The sequence below is a fragment of the Dama dama genome, chromosome 7 (assembly GCF_033118175.1).
Source record: "Dama dama isolate Ldn47 chromosome 7, ASM3311817v1, whole genome shotgun sequence".
Taxonomy (NCBI): Eukaryota; Metazoa; Chordata; class Mammalia; order Artiodactyla; family Cervidae; genus Dama; species Dama dama.
Window position 1 is genome coordinate 26,158,829 of NC_083687.1, and position 24,058 is coordinate 26,182,886.

Sequence of the window (24,058 nt, forward strand, 5' to 3'; positions counted from 1 at the left end):
CTGCTGACAGCAGCCCACCTGACAGACACCTGCAGTCTGAACAGCAAAGAAAGAGTACAATGGGTCAGTATGCTCGTGGCCGTTGGCAAAGAGCTCACACCTTCCGCTTTTTCAACACTACCTCTGGTGGAAGTGTTATTTCTAAAAAGTAAAATCACTGAGGTTTATGCTAATGACCCAGAAGCATCCAGGAAACATTTGATTCTGCTCCCTAGAGTCAGTCAAAAAGTCAGAAAAGCCTTTGCTCTGTTCTAGAAGATAGCATCCAAAATAAACACAGCTCGGTATTTTAAGGACAATGGTTTGGTTGCCCAGAAAATTAACTCCTACATTATCCTTCATCACCCCCACCAAAAAAAAAATTGAAGATGAAAAGTCTGGTCCAGGAATGAAATCTGGAAATGTCATTTATTCAACAGATAGTGGGGCAGCACCTACTAATGTCAGGTGTCAAGCTGGGTGCCCAAACTGCCCCCCAGGGCACATCATCTAGAAGAAAATGAGTATCAGAGCAAGTACCAGATCCAGTGGTGGGTACAGGGGGTGTCAGGGCATCACCAAAGAATTCCAGCCACAGGACCAAAAAGCACTTCAGGGATGAGACAAGGCATGCCCCCAGCACAGTTCCTGACTCAGTGGTTGCCTTATTCTCTCAGATCCTCCCCATTTAGGAAGCTCTCTCAACTGATCTGAATTTGACAAACATCAAAATAAAAACCAAACTGATTGAAACTTCAGGGTAGAAGGCATGAGGCTTGAAGGAATGACAAATACAATAACAATAATGGTAAATACCAGCTGAACATTATTCATCACATACTGAGCACTGCACTAAGACCTGTCATAACCCTGTTAGAAGCTCACAACCACTGTGTGAGGCATCTGTCTTAACCCATTTACAGAGGAGAAAACTGAGACATGCAGAGAAGGCAAGAAGGATGCTCAAGGACAAAGCACGAGGCAGGGGTGGGACCAGGGCTCACTGCGCTGTGTCCAGATGTGGGGCACCTGTGCCCTAAAGAACAACCGAGGGCAGTACAAACACAGTCTCCAGAAATCCAAATTGATGGGGAAAATATAACCCCAGAAACAGAACTCCACCAATCAAAAGTTGTAACCAATCACTTCTCCCCTCATGGGGAAAAAGTTCTTTTTCTTTAGCTCTTTTTTCCTGAAAATGTAGACTTGCAATACCTCTGATTCTGTGGAAGACCCTTGGGTCCCCAAATCTTAGCAATCGTTTTATCTTAACAGTTGAAAAAAATAAAAATAAAAGAGGCTTTGGAAGGCAGCAGCATGCATTCAAATCCCAACTTCACCACTTACTCACTGTGTGACCTTGGCAGTCACATAATTTCCTTGAAGTTCAGTCCCTCAACCATAAAATGAAGATTCTTCAAGGGCCATTATAACTATAAAGTATATAGTTAAGTAATATATGAAGACCAACTCAGTGCCTGACCTATAACAGGGATTTACTTCTTGCTTTTCTCATATTTTTCCTTAAATAAAAACAAGAGAAGATAGATTTCAGTTGTTGCATCACTATATGTGGCCAAAAAAAAAAAGTGAAATCATCTTTTTGGGATGATGAAAATGCTCTATAACTTGATTTTGAGTGTGAGCATCATGGTACATATGTATCAATGAACAATACACTTAAGATCTGTACATTTTGTTCTATGCAATTTATATGTAATACTATTGTCAAAAGACAAATATTTGACAAATAAATACCACCTTTAAATTTAGCATATCAAATATATTAATTCTACGAGCAAGCAAAGTTGTACAACATTTATTTTATGGTGCCAAGCTAGAAACTGCTAAAAACCAAAAAAATAATGCACTACATATTTTTCTGCTAGCCCTAAAATTTCATTCCTCTGCCTTGCTCCCACTTCAATCAATCCTGTGGAAATTTACAGGAACTATCATGTCATTGCTCTATTCTGCAAGTAACATGTTACAGCCAACCACCACTTCCATACAACAATGGAATCCACACTGACACAGGGGTTGTAACAATTGAGTAGCACTGTAGTACTTTCAGAGGGTTTTCACATCTGCAGACTCATTTAAATTTAAAAACCTTTGCAGAAAAATGCAGTGAAGCACTAGTGTCTTCACGTACATGAGGACAATGATGGCTCTGAGAAATCAAGCCTTGGAACTCTCAGTAAGATGGTCTTGGCAGAGACTAGAAACCACAATTTCCAAAAACAATACTCATCTCTTACCATTACTCAGATGCCTTTGACAGAGGAAAAGAAGGCAAAACAGGTCCTCCAATCTACGCCAACTGAAGATGATCCTGTCCAGCACTGACAGCCAATGTCATAAGGCCAGGAAGTCAAATCATTAAACTCCTCTGGCCATCCCTACAGTATATGTCTCTGCTCTTTCCAGAGCTGCTTTTGAGGAACAATATTCTTATATCCAACATGATTCCTCTCAAAGGATAGTATTAATGCCATAGATCCAACCCAGTCTTCAGGCTTCTGGCCCTGAAACCATTTTACCTTCTGCAAAACACTTTATGAGGGCCGAAAAAAACTGGGTTTTTCCAGGTCAAAAAAAGGGAAAATTCATAATTAAAGTCATGATCTTTTAGACAAAAAAAAAAAAAAAAACCTCAGTTCTCCTTTCTTTTCTTTTCCCTCTGAAAAATGTCCTTCAAGACTAAATGAGCCAATTAAAGATTCTGTTGTCATGAAGTAGAATCCAGTGGATGCAGCAATACTGAGTAAAAGCAATTATATTCTTGCCTCTCCAAAAAAAGTGTATATAGGTGTTTGTGAAAAAAACTATGCATGTGGGCACTCCTTCAGGGGTGTGTGTGTCAGGGGGTAGAAGGCAAGACAATTATTACAGAATTGAATTCATATATCCATCACAAAATAGTTAATAATACCATATTATAATGACATATTTCCTGTTATCTAGAGGAATCTCATGTTATTTGTTTTGTACCTTTAACACTTGAATTGTCATTCTTTTACAGACAAAGTGGGGGGCTAATTAAGACCTTTAATTTCACCTTTCCTAGACATTTGTTTTAAAGACTTAACAATCCCAATCAGACCGTTAGAAAAGTTCAAGGGAAAAAAACAAAATCTATGGCTACATGTATGAAATTCTCCAGAACAGCTCAAGGCCTATGTTAATTTTTTTTTTTTAAGGGGGACATGTAAAGGAGATAGTGAGGAAGAAAGAAAATAGAGGAAGAGAGCAAGAAAGGGAGGGAGGAAGAGAGGGGGAGGAAGGAAGGAATATAAGGGGAGGGAAGCAAAGGGAACCAGCGTCTCGCTTATCCATCCATGCACCTTGCAGCCGCTATTATTGTTATTTATCTATTTCCTCCCCTTTGGAGTCAGATCCTTTTTTCTCATTTAGTCCAACAGAGACTGTTCTCCTGGAGTGACCTTTTATTCTTTCCTTTTCCTTCACCCCTCCGGGCTATTGCCCTCATGCCAGTAACTAGATAACACACTCTATCAAAGATTTTTTTAAAAAAAAAACTCATTGGGAAGGCAGTAGGACTGTTAGTGGCATCAATCGTGGGCTGACACGGACCGGGGTCAACCATTTATCTTGGCGCGTCTGTAGCCCGTGGTTACTGGGCTGCCATCTTGACTTGCAGACGTCACCTCCCAGCCTGAGAACATCTGCTCCCAAGTCCTTTTCTTCCCTTGTTTGGCCTGTTTCTTTGTTCTATTCCAGTAGACATCTTTTCAAACAAAATCAAGGTGGGAATGAGTGAAACCCCTCCCTTTTATCAGAGCCTTTCCAAATTCCAGGGCCAGGGAAACAGTTTTAGGCTGGGTAAAGCATCTTGTTTTGGGGCAGGGGGGGGGGGGGGGGCGGGGGGGGCAGCAAAATTTTCAAAATCAAACTGAAACACTTTTTTGTTCCTTAGGAAATCCGGCTATGCCCATAAAGTTAAACTAAACTCACAGAGTGTTGTTCTAATTCCACTAGACATGAGATTTTAATGAAACATTTCTTTTAATTAACTCATACTACTCCATCCTTTTCCCATCCTGTCTTCTCTTCACCCCCCACATACCATTTGCAATCATTTTTAGTCACTTATTCAGCATACAGCATCATTGTGAAGAGGAAGTTTCACATCCCAGCTCCAACATTTTAGCCATGGAGCCTTGGATAAGCCTCTCAACTTTCAGAAGCATCATTTCCTGATCTGCAAAATGGAGCTAATATCTACTCAATGTGCTATGAAAATAACATGTACAAAATAGTTATATGCCATATGCCCATCACATATAACAGGTTCATATACTGAAGCTACTATTTATTGTTTTAAAGGTAATGAATAGTCATTTAGTTGGTCAGGCAATGGGATTTGGTGGGGTACCAAGCATGGTTCAACTCTTAAATAAAAATCATCACCGCCTATTTTTATGCCATTATAACCGTTTATTTGAGTCTCCAAGAATTCCATTATAAAATGAAAATATATAATACATGGAGATTTTTGGATTTTATGAAGTTAAATAGAAGTTGAATAAGAGAGTAAGACATAAATTGGAAAAAAAAAAGAGAGAGGGAAGCTCAAAAGAAAACTTTATATAGAGACCATTTTTAATCTAAACCCCAGATGCCTCGTATTCCTATAAATTCAAATAGATGTGAAACATAGTCATCTTTTTCACAGCACTTATACTCTGTGTGAAATACTAAACTATGAGAGATTCCCAGGTTAAAAACTACCTTCATCCTTAAAAATCCCACTAGCAGATTCCACTTTCAAAGGTAACCTATATCAAATAGTCTTCAACTTTTGTTAAAAAACAAAAGTAAGTTGAGAGCCGTTGAAGGCAGGAGATGGGTACATGGCATTTATTATGTTATTCTCTCTACTTTAGTATATTTGAAATTGTCTATTTTAAAAGTTAAAGAAAAATAGGCCCCAATAAATATATTACCTTCAATAGGCCAATCGCACTGCTCTTCCAACTGTGCCTTCAAAGTGCCTAATACGGTAAAGAGCTGGGTCAGTTTTCTGTGATGCTGATTACTGAAAAGGATGATTTCTTAGGACAAAAAAAAGTCTTAAATATTGTTTCAAATGATGTACTTTATGGATAGATATATACTCATAAATATATCACCCCACACATTGCCAAAATTGAACATACGACCCTTTCAAATTTATTCATTCAACATACAGAGAATGCCTTTTAATTACTTCACTAAAGTACCATACTTGCACACTCAATACCTGCAGACACTGAAATCAGGAGTGGCCATCTCTCTCCAGCTTGAAGGTTATGAGGTGGAGGAGCCGGGAAAGCCTTCCTGGCTCATGACTTCACTGGCCAACACTCCTTTGGCCAGGATCAAAGCAACTGAATGCTGAAACTACAGAAGATCCTTTTTGTCTCTTTTTATTATCTTGTTTTACATTTTCTACTCTAAGTATGTATCCTTTTCTCAATAAGATGAAAAGGTATTTTGTCTTATTTTGGTTTGTATATTAAGCACTTAAATGGAGCAGCCAAAACAGTAGGAAGACAGAAATGGGAATTAGGTATATTGTGATATTGGGAAGTGCCTAAAAATTATGACCCTTGTGTGTCCCCCACAATAGCACCCATCATCCCTAACTTAGCTTATAAGACACATTGCCTCGAGACTTCTTTGTTGGTCCAGTGGCTAAGACTCCATGCTCCCAATGTAGGGGGCCCTGGTTCGATCCCTGGACAGGGAACTAGATCCCCCATGCTGCAACTAACCATTTGAGTGCCATGACTAAAAGATCCCACATGCCACAGTGAAGATCAGAGATCCCAAGTCCCGCAACTAAGACCCAGCGTAGCTGAATAAATAAATATTTTAAAATAATAATAAAGAAAATAAAAAGAATTTGAAAAGATTTTTTTTAATAAAAGAAAAAAAAAGCCTCATTTCCCAGAAAATTAAAAAAAGGAAAATTAAGCTGAATGTTCTGGAACTACAGGTCTAGTCTCCAATTACTTCACTAAGATAATAAGCATGGCAAAGGAAATTACAATGTTCTCTCAGTACTGCAGAAATTAGTCATTTCTACTAAATATTGCCCACATTATCAAAACTAATGAAACAGTTCAGAAAGATATCATGAAAATCACCTGTCAAGCAGGTCTCTATTTCTTTCATTTATTTATTTATTTATATACTTATTTGTGACTGTACTAGGTCTTCATTGCTACACGTGGACCTTCTCTAGTTGTGGCAAGAAGGGGCTAATTCTCTAGTTGCAGTGCACAGGTTTCTCATGGCAATGGCTTTTCTTGTTGTAGAGCATGGGCTCTAGGGCATGCTGGCTCAGTAATTGTGGCTCACAGGCTTAGTTGCTCCACAACACGTGGAATCTTCACAGAACAGAAATCGAACCCATGCCCCTGCATTGGCAGGCAGATTCTTAACCACTGGATCTCCAGAGCAGTCCCAGATCTCTATTCCTGTAACCCTCAGGAAAACACAGTTGTCAAATGGCAAAACTATTATTGTTTGGAAGGCCAAATGCCTTCCTCTGAACTTGGAAGGCTTTTCTGAGTAAATCACTCTTTGTATAAGTTTTGTCTTTGGTAAGAGTAGGATGCTTCTGTGTTCCCCAATGTCTCCAGTCTCAATAACAGTTTCTGAAAGTTTCACAATGAAAGTTTTGAGATCTGGTTTCTTTCTGGTGGGCTTCCCTGATGGCTCAGCAGGCGAAGAATCTGCTTGCAATGCAGGAGACACAGGATATGTGAGTTTGATCCCTGAGTTAGGAAGATCTCCTGGAAAAGCAAATGGCAACCCACTCCAGTATTCTTGCCTGAAAAATCCCATGGACAAAGGAGCCTGGTGGGCTACAGTCCATGGGCTCGCAAAGAGTCAGACACGACTAAGCAACTAAGCACACATAACATTCCATCTGGTGATCATCACTTTAATGATGTTCTCTCATGTATTCATTCAATAAATCTTTATTTCTATAGTAGTTATAAAATATAGATATCAAGCCCCCACCAGCATAAACAAACACAAGTCCACATAAGAGCATGTCCAGTGAAATCACTGTCAGAGGAGGAGGGTAAAGGAAGCAGAAAAATCTCACTAGAAGGATCTAGAACATTAGTGGTAAGGTAATGCCCACAAGAAGGCCGGGGTTGAAGGTGCTGTAGTGCGTGAGGAGGCAGAAGTAGACCCATGCTCCCAACCAAGGTTGAAGCTTGAGAGGTACATTTTCATATACTCGTACTTTCTCCACAACCCAGAGAGCCTCTTCCACAGATTTATACTGTAACTTCACATTTTTTTGAGAATTACTTATAAAAGAGAACAGCTTTCCTTGCTTATTTCTTGAAATTATTTTCAAAAAAATTATTTAGTAATATTGCTAAATGACTATTCCATTATTATTTAAGTTATTATTTTAGTAATAGTACAGGTTCTGGAATTCTTCTGTTCTTGAGTCTCTGCTCTGCCACTTACCTGCTGTGGGTCCTGAAACAAACTACAGAACCTCTCTGAGCCTTTATGAATCTGTAAATTGGAGCTGGTAGGGACTTCCCTGGTGTTTCACTGGATAAGACCCTTTGTTCTTAACGCAGGGGGAATGGATTCAATCCCTGGTCAGGAAACTAAGATCCTGCATGCCCATGGCATAACCAAACAAACAAACAAAATTGGAGATAATAATAGTAACCATGTCACAGCTCTGTTCTGAGGATTGAACGGGTAGTTCAAACAAAGGACTTCACTCAGTCCCTGACAAGAAGTCAGTATTCAGTCAATGTTACCTCCTTCCTCAGTTGTGTTTCTTTCAGGAAAACACAGAATGTATCACCCTAGATGGTATCATACCTACTACTGAAATTCCTTATTATGGTTTTCCTTCCATTTTCTTCAGTCTTCCCCCAAACAGCAATTATAAACTTGACTGTTTCATTTTAACATTTAAAAACAATTTATCTATCCAGATGAAATGGTGAATTCTAAAAGCAGAAGAAAGTGAAAGTGTTAGTTGCTCAGCCGAGTCCAACTCTTTGCCATTCTATGGACTGTAGCCCGCCAGGCTCCTCTGTCCATAGAATTCTCCAGGCAAGAATAATGGAGTTGGTAGTCATTTCCTTCTTCAGATCTTCCTGACCCAGGGACTGAAGGTGGGTCTCCTGCATTGCAGGCAGATTCTTTACGGTCTCAGCCACCAGGGAAGCCCACAAGCAAAACAGATTCCACAAAGGAATGAAGAACTCCTTTCTGAAACCGTGACCCCTGGACTGGATTGGATACAAGATGAAGATGAATTGCTGCACTGGAATGGCTCTCCAAGAAAACTACAGAATCTCCTTTTTGTGAAGCTACTAGGACAGGGAAGTTTTAGAACACTTTTACCGAGACGAGGAACTGAAAATTGTTTCCCTTGCATTTTCAAGGCACCACCCACATCAGGCCTGGAGGCTGAAGACTTCAACCAGTATGAAGCTAGAGGACCTGAACTGTGGCCAGATTTCCTGCCACTCAGCAGAGTGAGGCTTTTTTCCAGAGCCTCTCCCATTGCTAGCATGCAAGAGACATTCATGAATTCCTATCTAAAATGTACAGAAACTTCACACAAAGAGAGAGGCAAGCGTGTCCTATCCCTGCGCTTTTCTAGTCTGAGTTAGGAAGGTGCAACTTTGAGGGCTACTGGGACAAGGGACCCAGTTCAAACCTTCAGTCGCTGCCCCCAAGAAAATTTAAAATCAGCTTCAACCCATCCGAGAGCGGCACCAGAGGATTGCAGTTTCATCCAGCATGATTTTTATTAGCCCTGCAATTTCTTAATGGGCTCCCCTGAGGGCTGGCTGGTAGAACCCTGCACTGCTCATCCGGATTTGCTACAGGCAGCTTAATAAACATAACATCTGCCCCATGACAATTGTCATAACATCCGACCAGGGTGCAGAAGGCAGAGCTAAAGGTTAACCACTAAAAGCACCACTCAGATGGCAGGGTGGTGGGTGGGAAGGATGCTGGAAATTGTCATCTGAAGAAAAGGAGTGCTCTCTGGGTCCACAGTTCCTCCAGCCTGGCCAGGGCTCCCAGGAGCAGAGCAGGCAGCTGGCCGCCTCCTGCAATCAGCATGTTTTACACATCTCATCAGTGTCACCTCTCCTGACATCTCATTATGCACCAGAGGTAGAAGTGGACAGGTATGGAACACCCGAACTTTTCCTTTTCTTATTATTTCTGTGGCTCACCGTGAAGCTGAGAGTTAATTAAGTCCCGTGGGACAGACAATCAGTGTCTTTTTTGCTAGGTTAAATTACATTATATACAGATGCAAAAAAAAAAAGAGAGCGAGAGAGAAGAAGAAGAAAAAAATAATCCCGCAGCTCTTTCCTGGTTAATAGAATAACGTTAGAAATATGATGATTCCAAACTAGAAGGTGAATGTCAAAGGCTCCTTAGCATACAAGGTTTCTAATGAAGTCATATGACAAATCCACCAGGGATCTCCTTTCTCAAGGATCTCAAAGCATTTTTAAAAACACTTTTAAAAAACTTCTTGCCTCAATTCTGAAAGTTGATTGGGGAGTGATGGTCAATCCTATATTACAGGTAGGAATTCCCTCAATCAGACTGGAGGAGAAGACTTCCTTTAGATTTGTAAAATCTGAAACTGAGAAGAAACCTTCCCAGTTAACACAGGATCAGAGAATGTGAAGACAGACCTTTCCTTAAAACGATCTACTCCAGAATTTCCCCAGATGTTCCACAGGTAGCCAAGGGGTATCGCATGGAAGGAAGAAATAAGTCAGATTCTCGTAAGCAGAAAAGTCCGGGGAAAAGTAAGTTCGACAGAGTGAAACTGCCTCCCTTTAACATATCACTGGACTTCATGATTCCGAGCATATAAGTGAGCCTGCAGCATTTCCCAAACGTATTCAACCAGACTCTTTTTTTCTAATGGGTTATTCTTTGTTACTAATTGTTCAGAGAACTCACACTAGAAAATGCTGACTTGGTCCCATTGCTCATTACAGATGAGGAAACTGGTTTTCCCAAGGACTTGCCCAGAACCACACAGGTAGGTGATACCCAAGGCGGGAGTTAGGACCCAGGTCATCTATTCTCAGGCCAAGCACTGGTCCCAGGCTGTTCTCTATAACTCACAGGAATCCAGAACACCAAAGAGAATCACTTGTGCTCTCCTGTACCTCAGTGAGACATGGGGGCATCTCTCCATATTGCTTTCAGGACCCCCATCCTCAACCCTCTCTCAGCTGCTGCTTCCTGCTGCCTCATTTCCCAGACTCATGCCTCAGCACTGCCCCATGAACACTTGCACTTCAGCTGCAGGACAACAGGAGCTACAAGTGTCAGGACTAACCTGACATCGGGCCACACTTCAGCCAGCAGTTCTCAGCCCGATATGAGTTCTAAGGGACATTTCATGAGATAAAGTGGCAGCTATAAAATTTACAAAGTGTTTAAAAATCCTAGATTTCCACATGGATTAAATCCACACTCCTTAGTTTGACACTCAGAACAGCTTATATTTCTAAACGTTTGTTCCCAGGGACTCTCTTCCCCATTACTTCCTTTCAAACTTTACACTCCAGCCAAATACAATTACTTACATAATAACCATGTCTTCCCACCCCTGGGATTCTGTAAAAGTCATCTCTTCACTAGTAAACCTTTTCTCTTCTCCCCTTATCCTTCAAATCCTCATAAATTTGGGCCCAGATAAAAATGACACACCCTCCAGGGATTTCTAGGTGATGATTTTTCCACCCAGAAGATTTCTTGGCCCTCACCAATTTTCCACAGTAAAATACAAATACCTTTATTATCACATTTATTACATTATTGTTTATAGCATAGTTATTGGGCTTTTATATCTCCCCTATTGAAGAGAATGTTCCACAAGGTAGGGGTTGCATCTTATTCATCTGTAGAATTAATCCAACCCTTTGGAAGGTGACCAAACTATTTTATCCAAGTCCTTCATAGTTTCAGAGTCTTCTGTCATCTCTCAAAGGGACCATGTGACATTCCTATACTGGGACTAATACAATGGCTGGCATCCTGAGAGTGGTCAGTAAATAATATTTGAGAAGGAATGAGGACGATAATCTCATTATCCCAGTGCAGGAGTACCTTGCCCTCTCTGCTGGCCACATTTCTGCTTTTGTTCAGTGTCTTAGTAAAGTCATCATATGATGTCCTTCGAATGCATACTCACTGGTACCAAGCAGAAATAGAACAAAATATATTTGCTTCTGCTTGGCCATGCATACTTTTCCCCTCTGGGAAGGAAAAGAAGTTAATTAGCACTGCTTTAAGGTGACTGGTACTGAAGCTGTGAGCCTAACAGTCCAGGTCCTTGTTTTTGACATTAATTCATGGAGGGGCCTTGGTCAGTTGACTATGTCTACCCCACCACTTGTATATATAGGTATTCATTACAAAGGGGCACTGGGAGGATTAATTAACAATTGCCAAGTGTTTGGGAAGACCCATTATGAGAAACAAACACTCAAACAGATCATTTCTTTCCCTAGATTGCTTGTTTCCTTATTATTAGAAGAAGGTTAGAACTGAATGATGAGCCATCCCCGTCGGGAGCTGGTACATCATATAAACAACTCCTGTCATTTTGAATCAGGAAGATGCACATCACAAAAGAAACACATTACAGGTTTTGAGGTCCTGCAGGCTACTGGAGGTATGTGTGTTTTATGTGGTCATGATGCTTTCTCATTTGCTTGTTTGTTTGTTTGTTAAAAGCAAACACTCTATGGAATTTAAAGGGAGGTTTACCAAATGCTCTTTTCCTTTTCACTTAGCCAGATCCCTTATCGGTGCCTTGTTCTCAACTCTGTCAAAATTCCCCACAACAGCAAGGCCTGAATTTATCACAAAAGATCAGTGAGGAGAATCAGAGGAAGAGGGCTTCATTTAGAGCCATAGAAAGAAAAGCAAAGCCACTGAGGTCAATTGCTGGCTGACCCTCCAGTGTCATTCTCCAGTTTCCCTTAATCAATAGCTCTAGATCTTTCCTTCCAGCCATCACTGTTGTCATATTTCACCCAGGTGTTAGGGATGGCACTGACTCTCTTCCATGGCCCACAGTAATTGGCCAAAAATAGTCAGAAAATGTACCACCTAAGCATAGGGCAGTAAGGTCAAGTAACTCAGTTTGGAGCAACGAGGCATGAAGAGACATTTGCTGAGGGCTTCTGGAAAGGAAACTTCCTCCTTCTGAAACTGTGCCCACAAAAGACCCTTTTATTCACATGCAGTGTAGATAGTGAAGCAAGTAGCCCTGAATACTATTGGCAACCACCTTTTGGCTACAGAGAAGGCAGTTGTAGGTTGAATCTGGCCCCACAGTAGGCAGAACAGAGACATGGAAAGAGCCATTTCATTAGTAAGCACAGAACCGCTGGGTCAGGCCACACCTATGACTCCTGAATGAGTTTTCCTGTCCCATGAGCCATTCTGTGAGTTGCTTTATGATTTAAGTCCATTTGAGTCATGCTCTTCTTCCCTTGTAATTGAAATCTTCATAATAAGATTTTTAAGTAAAATTACAAGAAAGAAATGAAAGCACATGAGTGTGTGGAAAAATACCTACACGTGGATTCCATAGAGTTATGGATATGAATTATAGACTACAGATATAAAGATCTGCTCCACTGGAACAAATCTCCTTCATACATAATGTTCCAGAGTGATTCTCAGGAGGAAATAGACAAGATTCAGCACAGGTAGAGTTATGGGAAAAAAAGCCACATATCCTCCCACACTTCTGCAGCTTACAACACTGGAAAACATGATGACTAATTTATCAGCACAGAAAATTCCACAGAAAATCTTCAGGACATAAAGGTGGGAATGGAAGCACATAACCAATGAATGGGGAGGAAAGTGAGGAAACAGGGTCTGGAAAGAGGCTGGCTTTACCCTACTAACTCCCAGCAGGCTGTAAGCTCTGCCTAATGGTCCCATATCAGAGTTTCTTGTCATCCCTGCCACTGAGAACATAAATCAGGACATTATTCTACGTGGACTCACAGACAAGAATTAAAGGCACCATGTGGAATGCAGTGAATCAGTCACCAGGCTAAAGGTTAATGATGCAGTCATTAGTCTATAGCTAGGACTGGCTAGATTACTTGCAGTAACAAACAGCCCCAAATTCTCATGGGTACAACACAAAATCCATTATAGATGTTGGCAAGTTTCCAGGATGGAACAGCTTTCCTCTATAAGTTGGCCCCATGCCCTGGCCATTTAATCATCAAGGCAGGGGGGAGGAGCTAAGATGGCGGAAGAATAGGATGGGGAGACCACTTTCTCCCGTACAAATTCATTGAAGGAACATGTGAATGCTGAGCAAACTTCACAAATCATCAAGGCAAAGGAAAAGAGAGGTCTGAAGAGTCAAGCCCTAGACATAAAATGTTTCTACCCACAAGCTAGACAAGTGAGGTGGCCCATCACCCTTCAAAATGGTGCAAAGCCCTCCTGGGCTCAAAACAAATGGAACTGGAAAGTGGAGGAGGCTACCACGAAGGGGACTAACTGCAGAACTACAGTACATTCTTAGTTAAAAGGAACAACTTAAAAGAATGAAACTAAAACACTTTCTAACACCTTACACAAAAATAAACTCAAAATGGATTAAAGACCTATATATAAGTCCAGAAATTATAAAACTCCTAGAGGAAAACATAGGCAAAACAATCTCTGACATAAATCACAGCAAGATCCTCTATGACCCACTTCCCATAGTAATGAAAATAAAAGCAAAAATAAACAAATGAGACCTAATTAAACAAAAGCGTTTGCACAATGAAGGAAACTATAAGCAAGGTGAAAAGACAGCCTTCAGAATAAGAGAAAATAATAGCAAACCAAGCAACTGACAAGGAATTAATCTCAAAATATACAAGCAGCTCATGCAGCTCAATACCAGAAAAATAAATAAGCCAATCAAAAAATAGGCCAAAGAACTAAAGAGACATTTCTCCAAAGAAGACATACAGATGGCTAACAAACACAAGAAAAGATGCTCAATGTCACTCATTATCAGAGAAAAGCAAATCAAAACCACAATGAGGTACCATTACACGCCAGTCAGGATGGCTGCTATCAAAAAGTCTACAAGCAATAAATGCTGGAGAGGGTGCAGAGAAAAGGGAACCCTCTTACACGGTTGGTGGGAATGCAAACTAGTACAGCCACTATAGAGAACAGTGTGGAGATTCCTTAAAAAACTGGAAATAGAACTGCCATATGACCCAGCAATCCCACTGCTGGGAATACACACCAAGGAAACCAGAATTGAAAAAGACACATGTACCCCAATGTTCATCACAGCACTGTTCACAATAGCTAGGACATGGAAGCAACCTAGATGTCCATCGGCAGATAAGAAAGTTGTGGTACATATACACAATGGAATAATAATCAGCTATTAAAAAGAATGCATTTGAATCAGTTCTAATGAGGTGGGTGAAACTGGAGTGAAGTATATACAGACTGAAGTAAGTCAGAAAGAAAAACACCAATACAGTATATTAAAGCATATATATGGAATTTAGAAACATGGTAATGACGACCCTATATGCAAGACACAAAAGAGACACAGATGTAAAGAATAGACTTTTAGACTCTCTGGGAGAAGCTGAGGGTGGAATGAATTGAGAGAATAGCATTGAAACATGTATATTACCACATGTGAAATAGATGACCAGTCCAAGTTCAATACATGAAACAGGGCATTCAAAGCCAGTGCATTGGGACAACCCAGAGAGTTGGAATGGGGAGGGAGATGGGAGGGGGGTTCCAGACAGGGGGATACATGTACCTGTACACTTGTGACTGATTCATGTTAATGTATTGCAAAAACCACCACATTACTGTAAAGTAATTAGCCTCCAATTATAATAAATAAATCAATTTTTAAAAAAGAAAAAATAGTCTCAAAAAATAAATATAGAACATCTAAATGATGGAATACTATACAGCCCCCAAAAACTGTAAAATTATTTAATATCAACATTTTACAAAATATTTAAGATGAAATGTGGATTATAAAAATATTTTCTATTTTAAAATATTCTTATTTAAAAAATTTTCCTGGCCACGGTGTTCATGTCTTTCTAAGTGATGGGATTACAAAAATTTTATGTGATTTTATATCTTTAATGAAAACAAATTGTTTTGTATGCAGGGGGAAAAAAAGGAACTCTGGAAAATCAAACACCCATTCATCTTGGGAGGTGACTAGCACTTAATTATTAGGCCCTTAAGCCTAACAACCAACTCAACCCTACTTCCAAAAGCATCTCCTGAAAAGGCACACAGCCCTGATGATAAACACTGAATAAAAGAGATGATTTAAAGGGAAGAAAGGAAGAAGTGGGAGAAAAAAATAAAAGAGGAGAGGGGAAGAAAGTGAGCAGGAGTTAGGGGATGGAAGAGAAGAGAAGGGAAAGTAATAGAAGGGAAGGGAGAAAAGGGGGGACAAAAAGGAAAGGAAAGGAAATAAGACCAAAAGGAGGGGGAAAAAAAGGAGACAAAAGTGGGAAAGTGCTATGGGGTTTCAGTAACAGATGAAACAAAATCAATTAGGGAATAGAAAGCAGTTTTTCAAATTAGCCTCTAATTAGGTACACACATTATTTTTAAAAATGTAAAATTTGTCACATCACTGTATTGCATCAATTTTCTAGGAGAATGTCCTTAAACAGAAAGTAGGGGTTAAATTAAGCAGTGGGGCCTTACTCTTTTTAACAGCAATCCAGGCATTGAAGAGAATTTTAAAATATAAATATTTCTAAAATAAATGGCAGTGACTCCACCAGCTAACATCAGGAGCACGTGAAATTAATTTTGTAGTCACTAGAAGAATGAACACAACCAAGCGACTGAGCGCACACACACACACACACACACACACACACAGAAGAATGAATAGGCTGAGAGACCTGCAGAGATTCTGTCTAGTCAAATCAAGTAACATCCTTAAAGATCCCCGCTTGAATCAAAGTGCCTTGAACATAAGAGACTATCCCTTTCAGGTCACCACAGTGCCTTAAGTAGAGCTCCCTGTGCCATTATACAGTATGTTCCCAAGGAAGCCCAAAGGGGACGGTCTACATGTATACACATGGCTGATTCATTTTGCTGTACAGTGGAAACTAACACTACGTTGTAAAGCAACGATGCTCCAATGAAAACTAACTTTTTAAAATGACATTATACATAAAGTACGTTAAAATACCAAAAAAAAAGAAAGAAAGAAAAGAAACCATCCTTAGTGCCAATGATATTGAGGTACTGAGTATTGGCATGAGGAAGGGGCTGGCTGCCCACCCTCAATCTTCATCTGTCCTTTCTCTTCGTACTTGTGATCTGCACCAGCTGCTGTGTTTACTCACCACCCACTTACTCCTTATCCCCACAAAATCTGGTTTTCCTCCCCATCGATACTATCCTGCAGCCTCAAGTATCACTAAGGACCTTCTAATCTTACATTATCTTTTGAAGCATCTCTTCACCCCTTCATTCAGTCTCTCCCCTTCCCTGGTTTCCACGACACTGCAGTGAAAGTTTTAAAATATACTTTTAGCAATAGGACACTGCTTTCAAATGAGATCTTGCCTACAACTCTGATTGATTACCATAGCTTTACAGTAGACTTGAAATCAAGCAGAGTAAGTCATCAAAGTTTGTTCTTCTTTTCAAAGGTATATTTGGCTATTCATCACATTTCTATAGAAATTTTTAATGAGCTTGGAAACTGCTACCAAAATAAAAAGTTGGGTTGTTTTGTTGGAATTGCATTGATTCTAAATATTAACTTAAAACTGACATCTTAACATTATAACATTAACATCTTAACATTATTGAAAAATCCAGTAATGGATCTCCTAATGTTTCTTCTGATTTGGATTCATTACGCTTTTTGGCTTTCCTCATAGCTCAGTTGGTAAAGAATACGCCCGCAATGTAGCAGACCCTGGTTCAATTCCTGGGTCAGGAAGATCCACTGGAAAAGGGATAGGCTACTCACTCCAGTATTTTTGGGCTTCCCTTGTGGCTCAGCTGGTAAAGAATCCACCTGCAATGGGGGAGACCAGGGTTAGATCCCTGGGTTGGGAAGATTCCCTGCAAAAGGGAAAGGCCACCCGCTCCAGTATTCTGGCCTGGAGAATTCCATGGACTGTAGAGTCCACAGGGTTGCAAAGAGTCAGACACAACTGAGCGACTTTCACTTTCAAGGTTTTTGGATCTGTGGGGTTGTATTTTATCAAATTTGGGAAAAATTTGGCCATTATCTCATTAAATATTTTTCTCTCCCTCTCACCTCCACTTCCATTTCCATGCCTCCTACCTACAAAAGCGCCCTGAGTTCTAGCTTCCGATGGCCCCCCAGGGATGCCGTCTCTCTCTGCTTGAGGTCTCTCTCCCTATGCTGTGTCTAGAATAGTGTCCCCAGACAGAAAGCTGCTTGCTCTCCTTGTGTGTTTCCCTTCTCTCAAGGATCACAGCCTTGTGTCTGTTATCCAAAGCCTGAAATATATTCTAACTAGTTGTACAGTCATGTACAGCAGGTGTAAGTGAAGTGAAAGTAAAAGTATCTTAGTCGTGTCCGACTGTTTGCGACCCCATGGACTACAGTCCATGTAATTCTCCAGGCCAGAATCCTGGAGTGGGAGCTGCTCCCTTCCCCAGGGGATCTTCCCAACCCAGGGACAGAACCCAGGTCTCCCACATTGGAGGCAGATTCTTTACTGACTGAGCCACCAGGGAAACCCAGCAGGTGGGTAAGTCTAAAACATCACTCTCTTGTGGCCAAAACCAGAAGTCTGTCTGTTCACATTTAAGAGCAATGCACTAAAACTTAAAGTGGACGATCTGTGTAAGTGGGACTCCATAAGGCTTCCAAATGTCCAAATCCATGGGTCTTTAGCTCCAAAAACAAGTATCTTCCAGTCTCCCTTCTGGAAAGAATAGAATTTGAATTACCAGAATACTGGAGCTGGGGGCAAAACAAAAAAGAATTTTGTGGGGGGTTGGGGGAGATTGACTTCTGTTTAAGAGTAAACAATCTTCCAACCTGGAAACCTTCCAGATTTCCATTGTATTCTCCATCCCCTCCTCCCCTGTGCTGGACAGTTCAGTCGCTTAGTTGTATCTGACTCTTTGCAACCCCATGGACCACAGCACGCCAGGCCTCCCTGTACGTCACCAACTCCCGGAATTTACTCGAACTCAAGTCCACTGAGTCGGTGATGCCATCCAACCATCTCATCCTCTGTCGTCACCTTCTCCTCCTGCCTTCAATCTTTCCCAGCATCAGGGTTTTTTCCAATGAGTCAGCTCTTCACATCAGGTGGCCAAAGTACTGGAGTTTCAGCTTAAGCATCAGTCCTTCCAATGAACACTCAGGACTGATCTCCTTTAGGATGGACTAGTTGGATCTCCTTGCAGTCCAAGGGACCCTCAAGAGTCTTCTCCAACACCACAGTTCAAAAGCATCAATTCTTCAGTGCTCAGCTTTCTTTATAGTCCAACTCTCACATCCATACCTGACTACTGGAAAAACCATAGCCTTGGCTAGATGGAATTTTGTTGGCAAAGTAATGTCTCTGCTTTTTAATATGCTGTCAAGATTGGTTATAACTTTCCTTCCAAGGAGTAAGCTTCTTTTAATTTCATGGCTGCAGTCACCATCTGCAGTGATTTTGGAGCCCGAAAAAATAAAGTCAGCCACTGTTTCCACTGTTTCCCCAACTATTCGCCATGAAGTGAAGGGACTGGATGCCATGATCCTAGTTTTTTGAATGTTGAGCTTTAAGCCAACTTTTTCACTCTCTTCTTTCACTTTCATCAAGAGGCTCTTTAGTTCTTCTTCACTTTCTGCCATAAGGGTGGTGTCATGTGCATATCTGAGGTTATTGATATTTCTCCCAGAAAACTTGATTCCAGCTTGTGCTTCATACATTTCTCATGATGTACTCTGCATATAAGTTAAATAAGCAGGGTGACAATATACAGCCTTGACATACTCCTTTTCCTATTTGGAACTGGACATCAAGCACCTAATTAATATCTCACTAATTCAGTATGTCCATCAATTATGTCTCTGCTTCCTGGAGGAAGAAGTGGTAGAAGGAAGGAGGAGGTAGAAGGTAGGAGGAAGAAGGAGATGTCTGACTGGGTCTGCCAACAGTAATGTCCTGGGCTCTAGCTACTCTTGATAGAGATTTCAAACAACCCCTCCAGCCTCATGTCCATTTCCTGATACCTCTGTGCGTGTGTGTGTGTGTGTGTGTGTGTGTGTGTGTGTGTGTGTGTGCGTGCGCACGCTTAGTCACTCAGTTGTGTCCAACTCGTTGCCACCCCATGGACTATAGCCTGCCAGGCTCCTCTGTCGATGGGATTCTCCAGGCAAGAATACTGGAATGGGTTGCCATGCCCTCCTCCAGGAAATCTTCCTAATCCAGGGATCGAACCCGTCTCCCACATTGCAGGCAGATTCTTTATCATCTGAGCCACCAGGGAAGCCCAGGAATACTGGGTAGCCTATCCCTTCTCCAAGGCATCTTCCTGACCCAGGAAATGAACTGGGGTTTCCTGTATTGCAGGCAGATTCTTTACAAGCTGAGTTACTCGGGAAGCCCCTTCCTGGTACCTAAATTTATCTAAATCCAAAGCTCTTCTAGGGTCCAGTGGGGCAAACTGTCCTGTTTTTTTATCTAAATGTCCCTTTGCAGGAACTTAATTTTTACATTCCTATTCCCCAGGAATTCATCCACATTTCCCATATACTTTCAATCTTGACATAATGTTGTGCTTGTGTTACAAAAATTTCCTCACTTTATCAAGAAGGGTGCTTATGACTCTGTTTTTGTCCTCCTTTTATTTTATCTCCTTGACACAGGAGGTCCCTTCCTCTGTTTGGTTAAGAGTCCATTCTTAATTATATTAACCTTCACAGTCATATTTTCAACCGTTTTTCTCTGGTTTTGCTATTTTCAGGTTCTTTGTTCATTAGTTTCTTGTTTCTCATTCCATCTTCTTGGATTCATTTTATGGTTTGCCAGAGCATGTCATTTTTCAGAGAGTGCACAAGGGTGATAAACTTTCTAAATTTTGTATAGAGTATATGTCTTTATTTTGCTTCTATTCCAAATAGTATTTTACAGGGTATAGGATTCTAGGTTTAAAATTACCTGCCAGACAACTTTAACAGCACTGTTTCTGACTTCTTTTTCCACTGATGCGGCAGATCAGATGTTCACAGAAACCTCTTCAAGTGAGCACAACGGAAATTGCTGGGTGAAACATCTGGATGAGCGGAGGGATAGTAAAGGGATCCCTCAGAGGCAGAAATGAGAAGAACGCTGCTTTCCCTGCCCCGGTCTTCCTTCTCTCCCTGAGTCTGTCCTGGAGTCTCAGAGTCGCCTTGGGTTGGGCCGAGTTTAAAAAAGACACTGATACCCACAAAGGACCATACCCATCTCCTGTCCCCAAGAAAATAATCCCTTTTTTGCTTTGTGAATCACTCTTAAGACTTCATCTTAAGAGCCACAGAGCCACCACGGGGACAGAGAAAAAGAGAGAGGGGAAAGTGGGGGGAAAGGCCCTAGCAGTTCTCCCAAGCAATTCTTTCATTAGTCACTCTGATACCTGCCCTGCCAGACTCTCAAGTTTGGAATTTCTCTGGGAGCTCCATTGAAAAGTATAGTGGACTCTTTCTATCAGTTTTCTCTAAACTGACTTTGCATCATGTTTATTCTGCTATGAGTTCTCTACCCATCCGATGCAACCCACTCTTTATCCTTCAGGAATTCTTCAAACTGCTGGTTGTTTTATGGCAGCTTATTGAGTTTTGCAGCAACCTTTTAGATGTTTTTTTTCCTAAAATCTTTTCTCTTGTTTTGATGTACCACAGCAATACAATATTTTCTGAAGAAGAGAAAAATGTACCGATGCTAAAATGGAAAGATGACCATGACGCATTCATTCATTTATAAATCCATTCATCCATTCAATAAACCTTAAGAGGATCTGCTGTGTATTAGACATCGTTCTAACCTTTGGGAAACAGAAGCAACAAAACAAAGTGCCTCTTTTCAGGAGCTGATATCCTAGACTGTCAATAGGTTTTTTAAAAATACAAGTTGAAGAACAATATCAATGATACAATAACACCTTTGTGTGCAAATGGGTATATCTATACCTGGGGGTGTGTGTGTGTCTTCTTTCAGATAGAATCTTCAGGGGATGCAATTAGAGAAGGAACATATGAGAAGGTTTCTTTTAACTGTTTTTGTTTTTATTTTTATTTATATATTGTCCATTTGTACATTTGATTCAGGCTTTGTTCTAGATACTTGGGACAAACCAGTGAACAAAGGAGACAAACACTCTGCCTCCTTGGAGATCATATTCTAGCAAGAAAAGTCAGACACTAAACAATAAGTAAACATAATTTATTTGTTTATTTTATGTAATAATAACATATTACCATACATAATATGTTAGCAGGTGACAAAGTCTATGGAAAAAAAAAGGAACAGACTAAGGAAAATTGCCAGTACGACACATGGAGTAGGCATCACGGGGTTGTAACTTTAAATAGGGTGGGAAGGATAGACTTCATTCAGGAAGTAGCATTTCAGCAAAATATTCAAGCGGAGTAGGAAAAGGGAAATGAGAAGGATGCTCAACGTCACCAATTATTAGAGGAATGTAAATCAAAAGTACAGTGAGGTGTTACCTCACACTGGTCAGAATGGCCATCGTCAAAAAATCTATAAATAATAAACACTGGCGAGGGTAGATAGAAAAGAGAACTCTCCTACACTGTTAGTGAGAATGTATTGATAAATTGGTGTAGTCACTATGGATAACAGTATGGAAGTTCCTTAAAAAACTAGAAATTGAATTGCCACATGATCCAGCAATCCCACTCCAGATAAATCCAGAAAAAATGAAAACTCTAATTCAAAAAGATACATGCAGCCCAATGTTCATACCAGAACTATTTATAATAGCCAAGACATGGAAGCAACCTGAATGTCCCTCAACGGATGAACAAATAAAGAAAATGTGGTGTATACACACACACAATGGAATATTAACCATAAAAAGGAATGAAATAATGTCATTCACAGCAACATGGATGGACCTAGAGATGATTGTACTAAGTGAAGTTAGTCAGACAGGAAAGCCAAATATTTTATGATATCACTTACATGTGGAATCTAAAATGATACAATGACCTTATTTATAAAACAGAAACAGACTCATGGACACTGAAAACAAATTTACGGTATCAAAGAGGGAGGGAGGAAGATAAATATTTAAAGATGACAGACACCTAATCCTCAAAAAAAAATTCAGTCTTTGAGATGATAGAAAATTCAAAGAAATCTAAGTGAAATGATCTGGTCAAAGCAGTGAACACTTAAGAGAAATGATCCTGTTTCATTTTCTTACACTGAAACTAGCAAACAGCACAGCCAAGAACAGCCAACACTGAATGTTGACTGTGTGTAAGATGAATTCACAGCAGCTCGCAGGCTAGAATCCTCACATCAACCCTATCAGGCAGGTACCATTATTATCCCCACTTTACAGATGAGAAAACTGACTCACAGAGGGACTAAGTTGCCAGAAGTCCCCCAGGGAGCAAGGGATGTGTTCCAGCCCCAGCAGTCCAGCTCAAAGCCCACTCCTCACTCCTGTGCTACCTGCCTCTTCCTCTCTGTCACCGCATTTGTTTAGATGAGCAGACCAACAACCCAGCTTATTTCCCAAGGCAGAAACAGAGGCCCAGAAAGTCTTAAGGATTGCTCAGTGTCCCAGAGCTAGTCTTCAGCCCACAGTTCTCTTTCTACATTTCGAGACTAATTCAGCAGCCTCACTCACTACTGTAAACCTTTGAGACATCACTGCCAGCCAACTGCTGAGAAGGGGCACTGGCGTGAAGAGGAGGCTGTTATTAGGGGACCATAGTGTTGCAGATGAAGAATTAAAGCTGTTGATGCACTGAAGCATTGAAAGGAAGAGGTGCACTGAGGGGGAGTAGGGCAGTGGGCAAACACAATGAAGGAAGAAGGGACAGCCCTGTAGAACCACCTGAAGGTTCAGGAAAGGGGCATGAGAAGCCTGGGAAGAGGTAGGATGGACAGGGAGATCCTGGGGGGCTGGGTGAGGGGGATGTGGGAAGGCAGACAGGGAACAGAAAAATCACGTTACTTATCGTAGCATGTATTTTCATTACCAGTCCGGAAATTAGAGAAAACCATGCCTCACCAACCCAGGAAGTACAGTTTGGGATTGCAAAGCCTTCATCTGATCAACATTTACAAGATCTACGACCCTGTGTGGCACTTAATAGGCACTCAGTAAAGGTTTGTCTCAATAAAAGAGACAAAAGAGGAAGATCTGAGGATCGCTTTCATAAAGAGAAAGACACCTAAGGGAGTAGGTGCTCAATAAATATTATTTTTTATCTGTGTACCTTGAGCAGCCTGGAGAGTCGTAAAAGATTATCTGATATATTTCCAAAGAGCACTTCGCCTCTGATTTCAATTTTCAAAAATTCCCTGGAAGGCTGTGGAATTTCTCACTGGGGACTTTTAAGAACACCTTCTTACAAGAGCCCCTTGGAGGGGTGGCTAAGATGATGTAAAATGGATAGATGAAGGAGGGAGGCTGGGCCAGATGACCCTGCAGACCTTCTCCCTCTTCGGTCCTAATTTCCATGTCATCCTCTCAGAAGTGGAAGTTTCCATTCTGCTCTGCACGACACACACGTGAATGGGACAGGCCAGCAGACACTGTCATCCCACAAAATGAAGATGGCTGAGTGATTTGGAAACCTTCCAGAAGGGCCTGGTTAAATCGTAGGCCATTTATTTCATGGAGAAATAAACCACAGAGAGCTTCTTTCAAACATGCTCATGGAAAGCAGGACAAAATGCTGAGATTATCTGCTCAGAATTTGCTTTAAAAGAGTCCAGGCAGCACTCATTTATTTTTGAGA

The 24,058-nt window shown here is 40.8% G+C and overlaps 1 protein-coding gene across 1 annotated transcript in view; it reads right to left on the minus strand.

The window, feature by feature from the left end:
* The window catches only part of PKHD1 (PKHD1 ciliary IPT domain containing fibrocystin/polyductin), a 428,428-nt gene that overhangs the window by 325,433 nt on the left and 78,937 nt on the right, over positions 1-24,058 (minus strand). The gene's annotated exons all lie outside the window — the stretch shown is intronic.